General features: G+C 49.8%; 1 long non-coding RNA gene across 1 annotated transcript; it reads left to right on the top strand.

Annotated features, from left to right (window-relative positions):
* Window positions 1-4,889: 4,889 nt before the first annotated feature.
* LOC133223338 (uncharacterized) lies at window positions 4,890-18,926 on the top strand. Its single transcript, XR_009728531.1, has 3 exons — window positions 4,890-4,953; window positions 8,276-8,514; window positions 18,827-18,926. It is a non-coding gene; the product is annotated as an uncharacterized LOC133223338 (long non-coding RNA).
* Window positions 18,927-18,986: the final 60 nt, after the last annotated feature.

The following is an 18,986-nucleotide window of genomic DNA, read 5'->3' as shown; positions in this document are numbered from 1 at the left end:
TCATCTCGAATTAAATTCGGTCGCCTCTCGGGCGCGTCGCGCCGCTATTCACCTCGCAGCCGGCAGCTGCCGCTCGCCGGGGGATGCAACTGGGGGTCCTGAGCCCGCAGCCACGCCGAGGCCAGCCCTCATGCCGCGAAAAGGGAAAATACCCAGACTCGGACAGGCACGGTAGACTGGGGTCCACGCAGACCCCGGTTTCTCTCTCCGGGTGGTCCCCGTAACTTGCTGGGGGACTTTCTGCCGCCGGCGGGATGCGGCCGTGCATGGCGGTGCGTTGCCAGGAGGTGGTGCTGGGATCCTATGCCCTTGGCCTTGGCCGGACACGGGCCAGGATGCCGCGCTTCGGGCACGCTGCGTTTGGTAGGGAGCCCTTGGCTGGGGGAGGCTGTGAGGGGAGAGAGGTGAGGTGATGGTGGGTCATGGCTGGCAAGGCAGGAGGCCTTCTGCAAGGTCCCGGAAGAAAACCAGGGAGCCATGACCAGACCGGGAAGGATTCTTTCCCAGGAGCAGCAGACTGGGGAAGCTATGGAAAAGGACAGACCACAACTGGGGCTTAAAAAGCAACGTTCTGGGGAGGTTTTTGATCCCTTACTATTCTGACATTACATAAACCTGCCCTTGAACTTCCAAACCCCACTGGGGACCCCTGGGTAAACCATGCTGCAGCCAGCACAGGTTAGAGATGGTTTCTTAGCTGAGCTTTTGCACTCCGGGCTGTGGCAAGGTGTTTCATAAATGGCAATTAAAGAGCTGTCAGCCCCATAAATGCAGCCGCAGAGGGGCAGTTTAGCTGTAAAAGTGGGGCTCAGGTCAGATCTTTTTGGCCACAAGGCACCGGGAGCGAGAAAGCAACGTAGAGGTGATGGGAAAAAGGTTCTGCTGTGGAGTGGGCCTCAGCCAAGCACTCGGGGCCAGCCAGGGGCTAGCCCAACTATGTAAGCGCTACGTAGCTGCCAGTATGTGATGTTAACTATGAAAGAGCAGCGTTTTTTTAATGCATCATATGACTAGAGAAGGTGAAATTATTTGTGGCAAACAATGGTGTTGATAACTTTTTCCGTTCTTCGCTTTCCTGCGAGTAAACATCTATTCTTACTTTTACAAAGCATTCGGCAGCCAGGATTGTTTCTGTCCTGACTGGATGCCTCCCAGCCGGGGAAAGAGCTTTCCTGTTGCCTGCCCAAATTCCTCCTCAGTGATCTGCTGAAGACCAGGGCGGCTTTGCCTTTCCCTGACTGCACTTGCATCTGAACCCCCTCCTAACCTAAACTTCGCAAAAAGCAGATGAAAGAGATCTGGGGATCCCCAGGGACAGTTAATGATCTGAAAACAGATGGATACTTGCAAAATGTTTCTTTCTTGCTCTCCTCCCCTCTTTGCTGTTGACATATATATTTAGAGAGACACTTGGAAAAACGTGGCTCTGAGCATAGGGTCCCCAGAGGAGCTTTTGGAGTTTGCAGGGGTCAGCTGGTGCCGTAAGCAAGTGATGGGCAGGGAGGATGAGGAAGAGGGGGTCCATGGGAGCATCGGGAAGGGAAGGACACTAATTTCCTTACTCAAATGGCTTTTGCCAATGCTGCCTGTGAACTGAGGTCCTCAAAATCCACCCTATAGGAAAGCAAAGTCAAGCAATGAAGTGAACTCCCTGTTGCTTTGGCCCACAACCTGATTCTGTCAGTGGTTGAGCTGTGAAGCTGGGACTCCTGCTCCAAGGCATTTTTATTGCCTGGGATGGGAACAAGGCTGAGGAAAGGTGTGGCCTGGGAATTTTTTTTTTTATTTCTTTTTTCCCTAGCCTTTATTTGGCCCAATCTGGGAAAACACAGGGGGTGGCTTATGTTTTGGAGCAGTGCAATGGCCTCTGCTCTGCAGACAGCTCTGTGCAATTCACGGGGACACAGGGACGCTGCTTACCATCCTCTTTCCCCCAGACTGTTATTTGTCACATCCCCTGACAGTGTTAAAAATGAATGCATCTGGTTCCCCTGGACCAGAAGGTGGGGGAACCCTGGGGAACCTGGTGGGGGACGACGCTTTCCCCCTCCGGCAGGAAGGAGCTGCTGCTGGCAGCCTGAAAACAAGCTGGTGCGTCACGGCTAGCCCTTTCTTGGCACACTTTGGGAAACCCCAAATATGTTGCAGGACAATACATCAAGAGGGCAAAGGAAAATAATATCTCAGGAAGCAGCTCAGGATACTGCAGGGGAGAAGACTGATTTAGACTGTTTCCTGGACTGAAGGTCTGTGCCATATTATAGCCATAGCTGTCCTCGCTGTACCCATCACTGGGCGACTGGCCAAGTGACGTTGTTTGCAGGTCACTGCACACTTCTTAAGCTACTTATTTGCCAATTATTTATTATTTTGTCACGTTGCTATTTTATTTTTTTCTTTTTTTTGCATTTGCACTATTCCCAAGCAGCCTGGCTCAGGCAGAAATGAGCTCTGCTATTAATGAGAGGTGAAAAACCTGGAAGAGGCGTCTGAGAGAGGAAAAACATGCATTTCTTTATAGCACTAGTCAAATTTGCCTCCTGTGGCCACTTGTCTGAGTTTGTCCCCTGACAATGCTGTCACCTCTCTTTCTACCCCTCCTGGCTTTGGTGTGGGGTGTCCCCTCTGCTGCAGGCACTACCCTGGTCTCTTGTTACTACACCCAAACTGCTGGTCCTGGTATGACTAGCAATGGTTGGGCTTTGCTGCAGAAGCAGGGATTTGCAGAAAGCAAATTACAAACACAAGCAGGTGGGAGGGGAAGGGGCTGCACTGCCTTCCCCACTGCTGTACTTTTCACCCTGGCCAGGTCAGCCCCATAAAACACAGACGGGGGATCCCTGCAGCTTCTTGATTACTGTTGGTGTAACCCCTTGTAGGAAAATCTCACTGGTGGAAACAGGGTTTAGAGAGGCCAGAAGCAGGGTCAGAGATCAGTGTCTGTAGAGGGTTTTGCTATAGGACATTTTAGATTGTTTCTACCCTCAGACCCCTGTGCTCCTCTGGGATACCCCAGCATAGCCCTGCTGTGTAGGAGGGGCACTGGTTGGGTAGGGACTGGCCTGGCATTTTCATATTTCTAGAAGCCAAATTGTTTTCCCAAATATATTTATGTATGTAAAAATTAAAATATACAAAAACCTCTTGGCCATGGGGCCCAGCTCTTCAGGGCCAAACCATGTGGCCTCTGCCACAGCAACCTGGAATGGGTTCCCACCACAGCAGAGCTCCCCAGGCCAGCCTAGAGTGCAGCCTGCTGGGCAGGGTTTTGAAGCCTTCAAGGTTTAGAAGGAAGAAATCAGTAAGAGTGAGTGTACTTCAGCCAATAATGCACAGCAGCACACTTTTAATCTAGTATTTGTATTAAAATAGAAGGCAAAGAACCCTTTCTCAACACTTAATACTCTTTATATGGCTTTCTTGACTTAGTAACTTCAGTTACTGAACTATTCCTGAGTAGCTTTTAAAAGTTATTTATCAGCAGAAAAACGTTTTCACCTCGCCTAAATGGCTCCACTCCTGCTCTGTTGCAGTCTGGGTTTCAGATCTGAGCAGCCCATGATAGGCTGCACCAAGCCTCTGTCAAGGGCTTCCCACTTCACCTTTGCCTTGGGTCTGTGTGGAGGGGCTTTGCCATGTCCATGAAAGGCTGAGAAATGCTTATTGGCTAGCCAGAGACTTTCCCTGCCCCACTGAGATGGGATGGAAGCTCCTTCCTGTTGAGGAGGATGCGCCTGAAGAGGCCTCATGCATTCCAGTAATTCCCCCTAATTAGTTTAATTTCCCTCTCAACCCTCTTTCTGTAACTCTGCTGTGCTGTTTGCAACGATGAAAGGTATTTTAATTCCCCCCCAAAAAAAACAGACCCTGGAAATCAAAGTCTCTTTTTAGAGCTTCTTGGAATCAGAATGGCTGGGGGCTGATAAAACTCCAGATTATGAAGTGCTGTGGAGGGTGAAACCCTCACCACAATGAGAGCAAAACAGGGATCTATTCAATGTGGGGCCATCTCCTATGGAAAAGACGGGAGGGGAGCCTGGTGGTACATGCGGCACCAGTTGAAAGATGAGGAACAAGCCAGGCTTTGTCAGAGGTGCTGCAGCCCATGATGAGTGGAGGGATGGGTCTGGTGATGCTGGGATGTGCTGGACCTGACTGGGATTGGGCTTTGGACACCCTGAATTAGCAGTGGCTGAGGGAAAAGTTGGTGGCCCCTCAGCAGTGCCAGGGCTTCCTGCCGCAGGAAGCACAGCCAGAGCAGCTGCTTTCCCTGTGCTTCAGGACTTGGCTCCTGCCAGAGCTGGGCTTTATTTGCCTGTCAGGGCAAATTAAAAGGCTTTTTGCCCTTAGTCCTTGCCCTGCGGTTACTGCAGCAGGCTCAGCCTGCCAGTGCGTACTCTGTGGTGCAAGGATGAGTTTTGGCCTATGCACTGGGGATGGGTAAAGAAAGGTTGTGTACACTAATCCTGCACTAATCCTGTGTACACTGCCCAGAAAGGCTGGCTACAGGATTAACTATAAGGTACAGTGAAATACAGTACAATGAATATGCATAACACAAGGGCCCATAGCACTGTGAGCCCCTGGAGGACCAGCCCCAGCAGGGACAGGACCCTTGGATTAGTCATTAGTTGCATCTCCCTGTGTCGAGCTTTGAGGGCACTAATTGGCCTTAACAGCCCTGAACAGCCTCACCTGGGGCCTCCCCACACCCATGGGCTGTCTCTATTTAAGCCCAACCTGGGGAATGTTGCTTTTTCTCTGCCTTCAGCTTAGTGTGTTTGGGTAGAGAGAGCTGAGCAATCCTTCACTCCTACTTCATGGAGGTAGGTCAGCTGGCATGCTGGAGTGCTGTTTTTCAAGGTCCCACTGCTTCCTGAAGCCCAGAGGTTTTGAAGATTAAAGCCCCTTCTTGGGTACTTAGCAGTCACTTGATGGAGGAGCAGCTTTTTGGTAGGAGGAAGCTGTATGGGGAAATCCATCATGGGACAGGGAAGGAGAGGATTTCTTCCAGCAAATGCAGTTTTGGGAATGGCAAGCTGTGCCTGGTGTGGGGAAGCAGGCAGCTGGGACCCTCCAGATGGATTGGTCTCTTCCCGCTTATGTTTGGGGTTGTGCTGTGTGAGGATGCGGGTCCAGGCTTCAAGCAGGATGCCTTTGCCTCTGCTCGCTCTTCTCAGTGAGGATGTAGCGTGTGTGTGTGAAATTCTTTTTCATAGAATGGTTTGTGTTGGGAGAGACCTTAAAGATCATCTAGTCTCACCTTAGGGACACCTTCCACCAGACCAGGCTCCTCAAAGCCTCTTCCAGCCTGACCTTGAACACTGCCAGGGATGGTTTAGCCACAGCTTCTCTGGGCAACTTATTCCAGTGCCTCACCACCCTCACAAGGAAGACTTTTTTCTTAATATCTAATCTAATCTCCCCTCTCTCAATTTAAAGCCATTCTCCCTTGTCCTATCCCTACAGGCCTTTGTAAAAAGTTCCTCTCCAGTTTTTTTGGAGGTCTCCCTTAAGTTATTGGAAGCTGTTCAAGGTCTTCCCAGAGCCTTCTCTTCTCCAGACTGAACATGCCCAACTCTCCCAGCCTGTCTTCATGGCTCGAGGTGCTCCAGCCCTCTTAGTATCTTTGTGGCACTTCTCTGGACTTGCTCCAACAGGTCCGCATCCTTCTTACGTTGGGGGCCTTTAAAGCACGATGCAGTACTGCAGGTGGGGGTCACACAGGAGTGGAGTAGAGGGGCAGAATTACCTCCCTTGACCTGCTGGTCACAGTCCTTTTGATGCAGCCCAGCATGCAGTTGGCTTCCTGGGCTGCGAGTGCACAGTCCTGTGTCATGTTGAGCTTCTTATCAACCAACACCCGCAAGTCCTTCTCGGAGTTACTATCCATTCAGTCTCTGCCCAGCTTGGGATTGCCCTAACCAGGTGCATTTTTCCATTCCTGATTTGATTCTTCCTCTCTGCTTGGCAAAGGGCCTGCCTGCCCCTTGTGCCCAGTGGAACGTGTGTAAGTTGTGTGTTTGACTGTGGCAGTTTGCAGCCCTAAATGGATGAAAGTCCCTGGGGAGTCTTCCGTGGGGTGAAGACCTGGGTGGCCAGGTGGGGCAGCCCTTCTCCAGTCTGATTTGCTGTGCTGCTGCATTTCCAACATGATCAGTGGAGATGAAAACTCCTGTGGAGGGTGGGTGGGGATCCCAGGTGTTCCCCTGAGAAGAAGTATTGCCCAGGAACTGCTTGTCTGGTGATCACCAGGTTTCCTTTTGTTTCCTGTCATCTGCATAAATACCCATGAGATGTTTCCAGCAGCTTATCACCAGTGTGCCCCTGTGGGTCTCATCTGAAGGATGAGGAGCTGTGCTTTGGAGGCAGAACACAGAGGTAAACTAAGGTAACATCAAGTCAGCCCAGTCTACATGATGATGCTTAAGTTGATAAATTACTATGGGTTATGATATCCCACCTAATGCAGGAGATTTACAGTGCATCAGTTCACATAACTGCCTTTCCAGAGCCTTCCCCATTCACCCCTCCTCAGAGCCAAGCAGTGCATATATGGGAATGGATTTGCTTGGGAAAAATGTTTTGTTCTACCAAGAGCCCCAGGGGGTATTTATTTTATGTTTTTTAATTTTAGGACATGATATTTTTCTATATTCTGCTTTTGGTTTTTTGGAAATTTGGCATCAGCCAAGGAACATCGCCTGGCCGTGCTTTGCAAGGCTGAGCATGTCTCTCCTGGCACAGGGCTGCTTTCTACTGTGCGGAGGATGCTGGACAAATCTGTCAAGCAGAAGGTGCTGGGGAGGAGTTAACCTTTAAAACACATACAGTGTCCATGCAAAATATTCCTCCCCGACGCAGCACATGGGATCTGGGCAAATGGCAATAGCAGAGTGGTGGGGCTGTGTGGTATGCATGGCTGGCCCATCCTGCCTGCAACAGTGGTTCAGCCAGAGCAGGCAGGGCTGGGGAGCTGCTGGCAGCCACCAAGGAAATGCCAAGAGTTTTTTAAAAACCATTATATTGGCCAATGTGTCTCTTGTTTCCTTGTGGTTCTCCCTGCCTAGGTACCCTGGCTCCCTTATGGCTGAGCTGGGTATAAGGATTTCATGAGGAAAAGGTTGGGTTTATGGGGTTTTCCCTCTTCCTTACTGCATTTAGAAATACATTTCTGGTAGCTAGTGGGGAACCCTGCCTGGCTGAGCAGGGCTTGCTCTGTGGTTCGCTGGCAGCAAAACCCATCTAACAGAGAGGGCTGGGGAGAAAAGGATCTGTTAAAACACACATGTGCAAAAAAACTACCTAACAGGCAGGGCACATTGGGAACTATAACTTGAATGGCATTTGGGTCTGGTGACAAGGACAAGAATCTGTGAACTGCTCTTGTGATGGGCTGTGTGGCAGGTGCAGAGAAGCACCACCATATGTTAAACAGCCTCGAGAAAGCTTTCAAGCCTCTGTTGTAAAGGTTCCCCATCTTTCTCCCTGTATTTAATGCATCTTTGTACGGACACTAATTCCTCAAGTATCCACGCCAGGGCTGACTTTTAGTATGTTTGTCCAGGCAAGCTGCCAGCGAGCGGTTCCTACACGGCTCCCAAGCTCTGACATTTGTTAATGCTGCAGTAAATCACAGTAGCTCTTTGGGCAAGGTTTTTCTTCACAAAACAGCGGAGGCAAAAAAAGAGACCACAACAAAATGCAAAGGGCTGATTTAAGCCGGAGAAGGGTAACTAGCCTGAATAAAGCAGATGGGGGACAATGAGGGAAACATCCAGCTCTTTGCCCTCTGCTCCTCCTGTCTCCCCTATTCATTAGTGGGCAATAACTGAAAAGGAAATAAGCCCAAGGTTGATGCTTTTGGCTGAGGAAGGTGACAAGGGAAGCCCAGCCATCCAGGTCAGTCATGGGGGAGCTTGCTGAGATATAAAAGTCTTGGGAAAGAAGTGTAAGGCTCAGGTGGAGCTTTGGTAATGATGGGATTATAACCCTAATATCCCTGCCATATTTTGGGGATGGATGTGTGACATGGCCCCTTTAGCAGCTGGTTGTAGTTTTGGGTGAGAAGACTGACTGGGGGGGAAACAGCTCACTTGTTATTGAATGCAGAGCTCTCATTCCAAAGCAGCCACCTCTGTGGTAGCATCTCCATCTCAATGTGGGCTGCATCCCATTCCGGTGCTGCAGCCCTGCTACAGCGTATTTATTTATCCCTGCCACCCTTCTGTCTTCCTTTTTTTTTCCCAGCTTATTTATGGCCATTTCCTTTCAGCTCCCAGCCACTGCGGCCTGAACTTGGCCATTATGTGCAGCTCGTTGCGGAGGCTATCAATCTGTGGGGCCAGCATGCAGCCTGATGGACTTCTCTCATCATCATCAATTTTCCCTGCCATGCTGGTGCATCCTTTTGGATGGGGCAGCGTGTGCCACTAGTGGTCTCTGTGCTCCCACCCTGGACACCCACCTCATCCTCACAGAAGCCTTTTGTCCTGGGATGCTCACAAACATCAGGTGGGTTTGCTTGGTTCAGATATCCAGGTAGAGCTTGGGGTGGCTTCAAAGTGGTGATCAAAATGCATTGTACAGAAAAAAAATTGCATTATCTCACTCTAAGCACCACAGAGTCCTGCTTTGCCATCCTGATGTTTGAGCAAATTCTCTATATAAATTTTGAAGGAAAGTTGTTCCTATTCTATACCTTGGGTACAGGCAGAGGTGGGCTTTCCTCCTTTGCAGATTGATGCCTTCAAAAGGACTGCAGAGGCCATGCTGCTGCACTTCCTGCTCTTGGAGAAGACTCCCAGGGTGTTTTGCCCATCACTCTGTGTGTGGGTGCTGTTGAAGCATCATGCTCTGACATGTGGGGCTGGGGTGGGAGGTATCAGCTCTTTAACAGCAAACAGTAACCCCCGGTTTCTGAGTGATGTTGGTGTGGATTGCATTGGGTACCAGTGGCTGCAGGAACATATTTTGGAGGGGAGGTGAGAGACTGCCAAATCTCTCTGCCCAGTGGCAGCAATGTGATAGCCCTTGAACCATGCCAGTTTTTGGGAGGTGCAAATCCCATGGAAGAACGGTTTGGGCTGAAGGGAGATCACACCCAGCTCTGCCCCCGCATGTGTCCCTGAGGGCTGTGGGGCATTGGGGTGTCTAATGCCTCCCTGATCTGTCCCAGCCACCTGCTGCCTGTTAGGGGCTGGAAACCTGAAGGTAATTTTCAGAGTCTGGATGGTTTCATCCTGATTTACCCAGAATAAGTCAGAACTTGAAATAAGGCACTGCCCAATTAAAATAAAACAATAAAAGCATCAGGAGAGCTGCTCTAGCTGAACTGTGACTGGGTCCCTGTGGTTTGCTGGATGCACTTGTCTGGGGCTCAGGGATGCTTTTTAGGACTGGACATTGATGCAGACTGGCAGGGGGGCATGGGCAGCTTTGCTCTGTGTGGGAGCAGTGCTCCCAATGCAGGTGCCGCTGCCCCCTCTCTGTACTGAGGTGCAGAGGCTGCAGCTTTTGGGGTAGCCTGCGAGGTGTCTGGGGTCATTTGCCAGAGGGATCAAAGTTGCTCAGAATAAAGCAATGCAGGGCTGTCTGCTGATCAGACAGAAGCATCCCAGGAGCTTAATTTCATTAGGAGCCTTCACTAGAAGTCATTTGTGTCCTGGGGATGCCAAAAGCAGCTCCTGGGATGTTGACCCCTGCCCACAGCCGGTTTGAGTGTGTTATTGTGGTTCTGCTGCTGCCTTGCTACGCGTGACACTGGGCTGTCACCCTCTGACCCATGTGGGAAGGTGTGAAAGACCAGGCTAGGTCCCACTCAGCTGCTTCAAGTTGCTGTCTCGAAAGCAGCTGGGTGGCGTGGTGGCCTGGCTGGGGGGGTGAGTGACTGGTGGCATGCCTCTCCTTCCTGCTAGTATTTTTAGGGGTGGCATTTATACTTGGCGCAGGTACAAGCAGCCAGAAAATGCGTGGCATTTCCTCTTCCTGACAGGCGATCCGGGGAGGCTGCATGATGTCTGTAGTCCTGCTGTGCCGGCCACCCTCAGATGAATAGTATGAAGGGGGCAGTTCAGGGGCACTGAAATAATGTTACCCCCTGGTCCTGCTGCCCAAAGAGGCACTGGGGTTTTATGAGGTGTGTGCTTGCAGGTCTGGCCAAAATGGGATGGCAGGGTGTTGCACAGTACCTGCCATGCCTCTTCCCCTTAAAATACTGCTTATTCCCAGTGTGGGCTATTGCAGCAATTCACCAAAATATTGCTGGTTTGCACAAGAGGCTTTTCCAGGTGGCAATGTTAGCTGCTGGCGTCTATGATGGGGATTTTTGCTGCTCATCTCATACGAACTGGGAAATTGAAGCCTAAGCTGTCTGTGCCCCCTGTTGAGGCTGACATCTTCTGATGCTGTCGCAGCCTGAGCAGGAGCAGCATCCTGGCCACCTGCTGGCCTCTCTACCCGGTGCATTTGCTATGAGCAGAAAAATGTGACCTGTAGTCTTGCCCTTACCTATTTCCCCTTCTCTGTTTCCCCCCTCCTCTTTCCCTTAATTTGGAAAAAAAATCCAGTATTAGAGAACTATCTGGAGAAGTCTTTAGGAAGGGGAAGCCCATAAATTTCCCTTTGGCTCACCGACCTTTGGTTTCCCCAGGGAGGCGTGTGGAGAGACAGGAAGTGTTTTCCCCATGGCAGTAATGTGGAAGACGGGGATCTCCCCATTTTGAGCCAGATGTTATATAGATCTGCAAACCTGGGATGTCAGTGGGGAAAGATGCCCAAAGCTTTGCCTTGAAGTCAAGCAGAAGGATGCTGGCAGGTGAGCTACAAAAGCTTTGCTCTGCCCTGCTGGGACACTACTGAGGGAAATGGAAACCCCCCAGCTTTGTCCATCAGCATGCACCCCTGGTGTGTGTGCAGGAAGAGCGGTGGAGGTGAACCTGATCTTGGTATTTCCATTTCATACATTATAAAGTACATTGTTATTCTTCAAAGTGATTAAAAAATTGGTAGTGCTATTCTCTAGAGCCTGGTGAGGAGGAAACCTGTGGTCTTTTATCAGCCTGGGCTGTTCTGGCTGTCACAGCAGCCCATCCCACTGCACACGCGTTTGGGTTTCAGCACAGACGTTCCCTGTGGTGTACCTGAGCCCAAGGCTGAACAATATGTGCTTTCTTCCCCAGAAGCGGAGTAGCGCTGCCTGCCTTTCCAAAGGGGAGATTTATGAGGTGCTTGACTGCAGGGGACACTGACACTGATCCCCTCACCTCCTTCCCTGCTTGGGAAGAAAGAGAAGGGCTCATTTCCAGTAAAGGCTAAATAGCAGTTGTCACAGTGGCACCTGGCTTTATCATGGTCTGGGGTAATACAGTATGGTGCAGTACTTTTATGGATAGGGTAATGCTTTTACCCACAAACAATGGGTTTCAAAGCTAAACTCCACTTTGATTTCTAGCAGTGAAGTGTTAATGCTGGATCAATTAACTCAAGATTTCCTGTCTTCTTCCCATGGACACCAGGCACATCCTAAGGCAAGATACAACTGAAATCTGCTTCTCATCTGCTGCCCCAGGCCAGGCAGGCTCAAGGCACTGGGCTATTAAGCTGTTAATCCTAGTGTCAACCTCCACCAGGAAAAGTAAGAGGTGTACAGGCAACTGTGAACCTGAAGCCATTGCATGGTGCTCCCCACAATGTGTTATGTGGCTGGATAAGGCTGGGAGGTGTCCTGAAGCAGCCCGAGTAGTGGCAGTTCTGACATGCTTGGTGAAAACACTTCACTCTTGTTCCAGCTGCCTTGAGGCTTTAAAGCTACCAGTGTCCTCCTGCTGCCCCTTAACTTTGCCTTGGGAAAGTCTGGGTCAGGTTTATCTCTGATTAAGTGGTGACACCCTGGCCTGGGCTCAGGCCTTGCTGCTTTCCCAGTTTGCTGTGGCTCTGTTCCATGTTTAAAGGAGATTTCTTTGAGTATCCGCTAAGGAGAGGTGCCAACATACCTATTTCTAAGGAAGATGATGGGGAGTTTTCAGAGGATCTCAACTGGGAAGAGCCTGATCTGTACCCAGAAGAGTTGCTTTTCTCTGAAGGAGAAATCCCCACTTTGCTGCAGAAGACCCAGAGATGCACTGCAGCAAATTTCTCCTGCCCATGCAGGCTGAGAAACAAGGTAAGAGGCACAGTCCAAGCCCAATGTACACTACAGATGGCCTTTCTGCAGCCCCTCAGCTGCACATCCTGCTCTGGGCACCTTTGGGAGAGCAGCTTCCACTGAGGTTGCATTCTTGGGGTGACAGCTGAAGGGCAGCAGTGATTATTTGCTGAAGTAGCCAGAAAGGGCTCCTTGGAGTACACGGGGGTGTCCCCAGCCAGCTCTGCCCCCTCTGAATGGCTGCATGGGCTGGAGCAGTGTGTCTGGGCACTGGTGTGCATCCTCCTCCAGGACTGGTTTTTATCCATGACTTCAGCACTCTGTGGGGATTTGGAAGGTTGGTCTCTGTCCTCCTGCATGTGTGTGTCCATGCTGGTGTATACAACAGCTTGAGGCTTGAGGGGACATTGCTGGCCGCTATTGCGCAGACAGCTCTGCACCTGTTTCTCCCCGATGGTTTAAAGCATAATAAAAGGATATAAATACAGCAGTGACGCTCACGGGGCCAGCTCACAGGCAGTCTGCAGCCTGCTGCAGGGCCATCAGCTGTGCCTTGGCGGGCGCCACTGTTCGGGGAAGGCAATTTGAACCCCTTGGTCTTGTGGCATCAGTGAGAGATGGCTAAGACTTTTATTTTTGTTATTTCTGGGGGAAGGGGAGTAGGGAATCCACCCTGGTCGATAGATGTGCTCATGAAAATGTGCGTCTGTGCCACAGAGAGGCTTTGGGGCTGCAAGTTATCTTTGTGTAGACCTGTGGAGGTGGCAGGTTATAATATTCTGGGCAGCTGTGCAGTAGCCATGAGGTGCTGTAGATGAAAGGAGACCTAGGGAGTTGCAATGATTTTCCCCTCAGCCTCCTGATAGTGATGGGGTCCTGGTGGCCGGTGTGTGGGAGCCATCCTGAACTATTTCCTTCCATCAAATGCTCTGATCTTTGCAGTCATGAGGGGAATAAAGCAGCCCTGGTGCTTGAGTGTTGTCTGTGCTGGTTAGAGCATAGGCAAGGAGCATATTCCTGCCCATGGGAAGCTTCCACTAAAATAAAGGGCAGCCTTGTCCTTTGTCCCCATGGACCTCACCTGCTCTCTGCAGCACAAGTCTGTAATCCTATTTCTTGACATCACTCTCAGTCATTAGTGTGACAGGTATGATAACATGGGGAAAGATTAGGCTATCCCAGAGCAGCAGGTGTTGGTGGCCGCAGGTCCCTTCTGGCATGTGTCCCAGTGGCTACTGTGTGCTCTTGCCTCTCTCCAGGGAAGGACCCTCTTTCCAGGAGATGGCAGCAGCTTTTCGGAGCTGGGACTGTGTTTCCAGCCCGTTTCTGAGGCCTGGCAACTGGGAGGCAGGAGGAAAAATGAGGGCAGAAGACCCACCAGGGTGGAGAGGGTGCTTGGAAAGCTACAGAGCAGTGGGTGTTGTGACAGTGGGCATTTGCACTGGTGGCAAGCCTGTCCTCAGCAGGCCTATCTTTCTGCACCCATCCCTGCTGCTGTGGTGCGGTCATGTACCTCTGGCATGCCACTGCCTTCACTTTACCTAGGCTGGAGAGCCCAGCTTCGCTTTGTTCTTGCCTGGCCCATGCTTTGGCTGTCTTGCTTTTTTTGCTTTTGCTTTTCTGTGACAAGCAGGTGCAAACAGCACTGGTGCTTCCCCTTTCTCCCCTTCTCTTTCTCCTCTGCCCCTAGCAGTTGACTGTGCACTAAGCACAAGGGAGGGAGGGCTCCCCCAGCCCCAGCTGACACTTTGGGGTGGTGTGATTTTGCAAGCAGCTCCAGAGACAGCTGGAAGCTCCCTTGGCTGCAGAGACATGCACTGCTCCAAAAACCCTCTGTCAGTCCTGTTGTCTGTCTGTCTGTCTGCTGCCCCATACTGGGGCAAAATGGGGATTAACAGAGGGTTGGTTCTCAGCAGGGTGACCAGAGCATCCTTGCTGGGTACACCATGGTCCTTCCCTGGGCCATGTCTCCATGTGGGACTGGGCTCTTCGCCCTACGTGAAGAAGGTCTCACCAGCCACTGCTCAGGGGTGAGTATCCTCTTGCACCTTTTCCAGCCTTAGCTTTTGCAGCTTCTGTCACACCCCAGAGGTGGCCCTGGAGGAGATGTGGCCCTGAGTCCCTGTTGTGTTTAAACCCCACCAGCAACCCAGAAACCATGTCGATGCTTGCCCCCCTCCCAGAGGGATGGGGAGGAGAAAGGAACGAATGTAACTCCCACAGGTTGAGATAAGAACAGTCCAGTAACTAAGGTATAACACAAACCCACTGCTGCTACCACCAACAATGATAATGATAAGGGAAATAACAAGGAGAGAGAATACAACTGCTCACCACCTGCTGACCGATACCCAGCCCGACCTGAGTAGTGATCTAACCCTTCTGGGTAACTCCCCCCCGGTTTATATACTGGAAAAGTCATCTTCCCTGACCGGGAATCAGACCTGGGCTGCTGTGGTGAGAGCGCCAAATCTTAACCACTAGACCTGGCCTGTGTGTGTCCTGGCTTCAGAGACACACTCAGGTAAAGGGGTAAGAGTTATCTGCATCTGCATTTGCATCAGAGCTTGCAGTGCTACCTATGGTAGTCTTTTGGAAAGACCCAGTGAGAGGTGGTTCTTCCATTCCCTCTGCCCTACATGTGTGGGAGGAGAAGGCCCTGTGGGAAGATAGTTTAATGGAAAATTTTCTCTGGACTGATCCAAATACCAGTCTCATGGTTGGTGAATATGATTTATTTTTTTTTAAGCCCCTGCAGATGTGAAGAGAATATCCTCAAATACTGACTGAGAGGGACACAAAGGGAAGTAAGTACTACATGCATTCATGGGTCAGTCACTTGTTCTGATGCTCTGATGTCTTACAAGCTCAAAGGCTTTAGGACCACAGCTTTTGGATTTACATGTGCAGTTGTTTAATTCTTCTGTGCCTGTTTTCCCTCTTGTAAAATGAGGATAATGATATAGAAATTCTTTTAAAGGGCTTTGAGATTTAGGGCTACATAAGAAGGGACTGTTACAGTTCTTTGTGATGAATGTTATTCAGCCCCTGTCTCAGGTACCCAGCTGTGTAGCAGGAGGCATCAACTTCTGCATGCCAGGGGCAAAATTAAGGTAATGGTTAGGACTTGGGATTACAGGCAGGTCCTTATTCCTCTGAAAGAAGAGTAAAGCCCTGCTTTTTAACCAAACAGTGCAAGCTGGGTGCTTACGATGCTTCTCTTTTTAAAAGAAAAGTGAGTGGGAAGGGAGCAGCCTCCCAAGTGGTGGCAGGGGTGCAATGGGGCTGCCAGGAGACAGTTTGCAAAGTAAGGAGAGATAAGATGCCAAGTGACAGCCGCTAGTGAGCTGCTTCCAGAGGGCAGGGTATAAATAGACAACAAAGAGATCTGGCTCAGAGCAGTGCTCACACCTTCCTGCTGCCCAGCCTGGCAGGCGTGAGGAGGGAAATGCAGCTGGGGAGCTGCACCCAGCCAGCAAATTCTGCTCCAGGATTTAAGCACATATGGATAATGTAATGACAAGATAAGGCACTTATCAGTCTGTTATGGACCTCTGTCCCTCTGCAGTGGGCTTGCTCTGTGGCGCTGACTGGCCATAGCAGGTGGCATTTGGATGGACCCAAGATCTGCTAACCCCCGCCAGAGCCTGGAGCCATTGGCTCCTGCCTTGACTGACCAGACTTCTACAAAAGGCTGTTGCTGTCCTAAAAAGGTGCCCTGCTTGTCCTGGCTTTGTCCCTGGTAATTTATGGTGACATCTGCCATGTGCTGCCTCAGGTCTGGCCTTATCCAGGCCTAACTGCTGCTCCTGCAGGATGCCTGGGCTTTGGGGAGGAGAGTGCCTCACTTATCCTCCTCCCTATTGGTCATGCTGGGCAGTCTTGCTTGGGCTTTTGGTTTCCTATTTTTCCCCTCTCTGGGCTGTGCTGTCTCCTGAGGAGCTGCTGTCCTCAGATGCTCCATTTTCTTCTACTTCCCATCTCCTCTCAGTGTGGGAAAAACAAAACAGCCTAATGATGGTACACACATGATGGGTTGTTGCAATAATGTTTGCCATAGCAGCACCAAGGGTACAGGGGTATTGTTTTGTAAGATACCAAGGGTGATGCATCAGTAGGCAGAATGTCCTCTCCAAGCTTGCTGGCTGTTTTCAAAACCATCATAATTCTCACAGCATTAATTGTGACAGCACTTTTCTGGTGCCTTTCAGGCAGCTTTGTGCATTTTGGGGTCTGTCTTCATTTCATAATTAGCTGCTGGGGTTGGCAGGCTTTGGCTCTCACAATGTGCATGTCCTGCCCCGAGAAGCTTGCGTGGATACTGTAAAGCACCACAATAAAGACTTGATGAAAATGGGGTGAACTTAACAGATTTATCCTGAGCAAAGGTAATGAGTAGAAAGACCCGTCACAAAATTGGAATGATTGAAAATCAGCCCGGCCTGTAAGAATAACAAAAGCCCATGTTTGTATATGCCAGTGTAAATCCACACCAGCTTTCTCAGAGGCAAGCTATGGGGAGAGGCATGTGTGGGGCTGCTGGCGCTTGCAGTGAGCTCAGCTGTGAGGATGCTGCAGTGATAGCGAAGGACAGACAGGCTGTCAGGAGTATTTAGGGCTGGGAGCACAAAGTAGGGCTGCTCCCCTGTTGACCATGTGAAATTCCAGGGATATGGAGGGTCTTTTGTGTGATGATCAGCTGTCGGCTAGCTGCCTATTTTTAGGGTGGCAGAGAGCAAGCTATGTTAGGGGAAGGCTGATGGTGAGACAGGTGTATAGGGGACACTTGTGTGTGCCTCTAGGCAGACCTCACCTGTGCTCCTGCAGCACAGGTAGTTTTCTACTGTCATTTATACCACTCCATTCCTGGATATAGGTGTGTAATCGATCAGAGACTTGGTATTTACGCACAGTTGTGTCTGCTGATGGGTTCAGCCAGATTGAAGTAATGAAGCTGGATATGAGAGCAGTGTTTCTGTGCACAGGCCTCTGATGTGCCCTCCCCACTGGCCAGCTTCAGCCTGAACTGAGGGCAGGGAGGGAGAAATCCCCAGGGGTTTTCAATATTCTTAGGGTTTGGGAAAGTAGGTGTTCTTGCAAAAAGGATAGAAGAGATCTTTCTGTGTTCTGCTTGAGGGAAAGGCTGTGTGTGAGCACAGCTTGTATCAGACATCAGAGTTCAAGCCAGGTGTTTGAGGATGTAGTAAATGGGTTTTCATGACTTCCAGTGCTCCACAGCTGTGTGCGACAGCATGTATCTTCCTGTGCCAGTGGCTCTGTTCTGCGTAGATGGACTTGTTCTTTTATGAGCAGGTGTGTGGAAGTGTATCCATGTATACAAATACAGCTTTTTGGGGCGGGTTCACTAGTCTCCAGGTGTGACCTGAAAGCTTGGCTTAAATGTAGCCGAAGTCATTCATTGAACAAAACTGATCTTTGCTTATTTTATTTTAGCTAATGTACAACATAACGATGTTTTCTCCACTTAGTTCATGGATTCATTACCCACACTGGTGATGCTGAGGAAAAGAGCCCATAGGTGCACTTTTTAATATGAAAGTCTTGCAACTGCGCTGATGGAAAAGCCTCTCTGCTAGCAGCATGCATGCTTTCTTTACATGTGCTAAACTGCTCTAGAGGCAGCTGAATTTCTTTAAACAAAAGGCATTTGTTTAAAATTGTTTTGGTGAAAGTGTTACACATGTGTTGTTTTTTTTTTTTTTCCATAGGAAGCGAAAGCTTATGGAAGTGTCTTTACCTGAAGTGAGGCTTTTGGTTACATGAAACTTATATGTGCAAGGTCCTTTTTTATTAAGAAAAAAATAAATCCATCTTTTTTTTTTGGGGGGGGGGGGTTTGGTTTTTTTTTTTTTTGGTCCTCTTTCCAGTTGGTAGTAAGACAAAATGATTGTAAAGGAAAACCCTGCAACAATTCACTTGCCTCCTAAAATTGTTGCTGAGTGTTTTGAAGGCCCTTTCCTACAGATGGATGCTTTCTGCTGTGCCCAACCCCAATTAGAAATTAGTGTTCCTGAAAAGGATTTCCTAAAGGAGGGCAATTGCCCTGTCTTCTAAAGCTTCTTTAAATACACAGTCAAACGTCTAGGCTGATCAGGGTGTAAGTGTGCAGCAATGTGCTATTGCACTGTATTTTGGAGAGCTGTTTGGTGCCACTCAGAGCAAAGGCAAAGAAGTCTGCAATTGCTTTAATTTGCTAATTACATCTGTTGCCTATCCAGGATGGAAAAATACAAAAATAAGAAATCCATTGTTCTCAGGCTGTAGCAATTCCTGCAGGAAGTGAGCTCTTGGTTTTTACCTGGTAAAGGGCTGTTTATCAAAGAAATGATGAATGCCTGTAACACTGGGATGAAGCAGTGTTATCTTGATTGCCAAAGCTTTGTGGGATACAGCTCTCTGCTCTCCTGCTCTGGGTGGCAATGCTTCCTGTCAGCATTGTGTTGTCTTATGGCTCTTCATGGTAGTTCTCTGGATTTGTGGAATAATGGAGAGGATGTGCTCTCCAGAAGCTGTGCTGCAAGGCTCATGTGCCTATATGTTTGCTTGCCTCCCGGCTTGTGGGAAAGCAGTGCCGATGATGCAGTGTCCCAGAGGATCCTGAGCACCAGTGGAGTGGCCTCAATCTCCTGTTGGGTTTTATTTTCTTGCTTGCTTCTGCAGTCATCAAGAAGTAAACATGCATATGTACAAGCCTGGAAAGAGAAAGCAGTCTGCACCTAAAACCTCTCCTGCACTGAGCCAGGAGCTCCTGGCACCTGCTTTCTCAGGGCAGCTTCTGCAAGGGATGCACCTTCCAAGAGCACATAGGTCAGCAGTGAAG

The sequence above is a fragment of the Neopsephotus bourkii genome, unplaced genomic scaffold, assembly GCF_033783945.1.
Source record: "Neopsephotus bourkii isolate Nb327-2 ecotype Australia unplaced genomic scaffold, CSIRO-AGI_Nbou_v1 NB_1634, whole genome shotgun sequence".
In the NCBI taxonomy this organism is placed as follows: domain Eukaryota; kingdom Metazoa; phylum Chordata; class Aves; order Psittaciformes; family Psittacidae; genus Neopsephotus; species Neopsephotus bourkii.
This window is presented reverse-complemented; position numbering and strand designations above follow the sequence as displayed.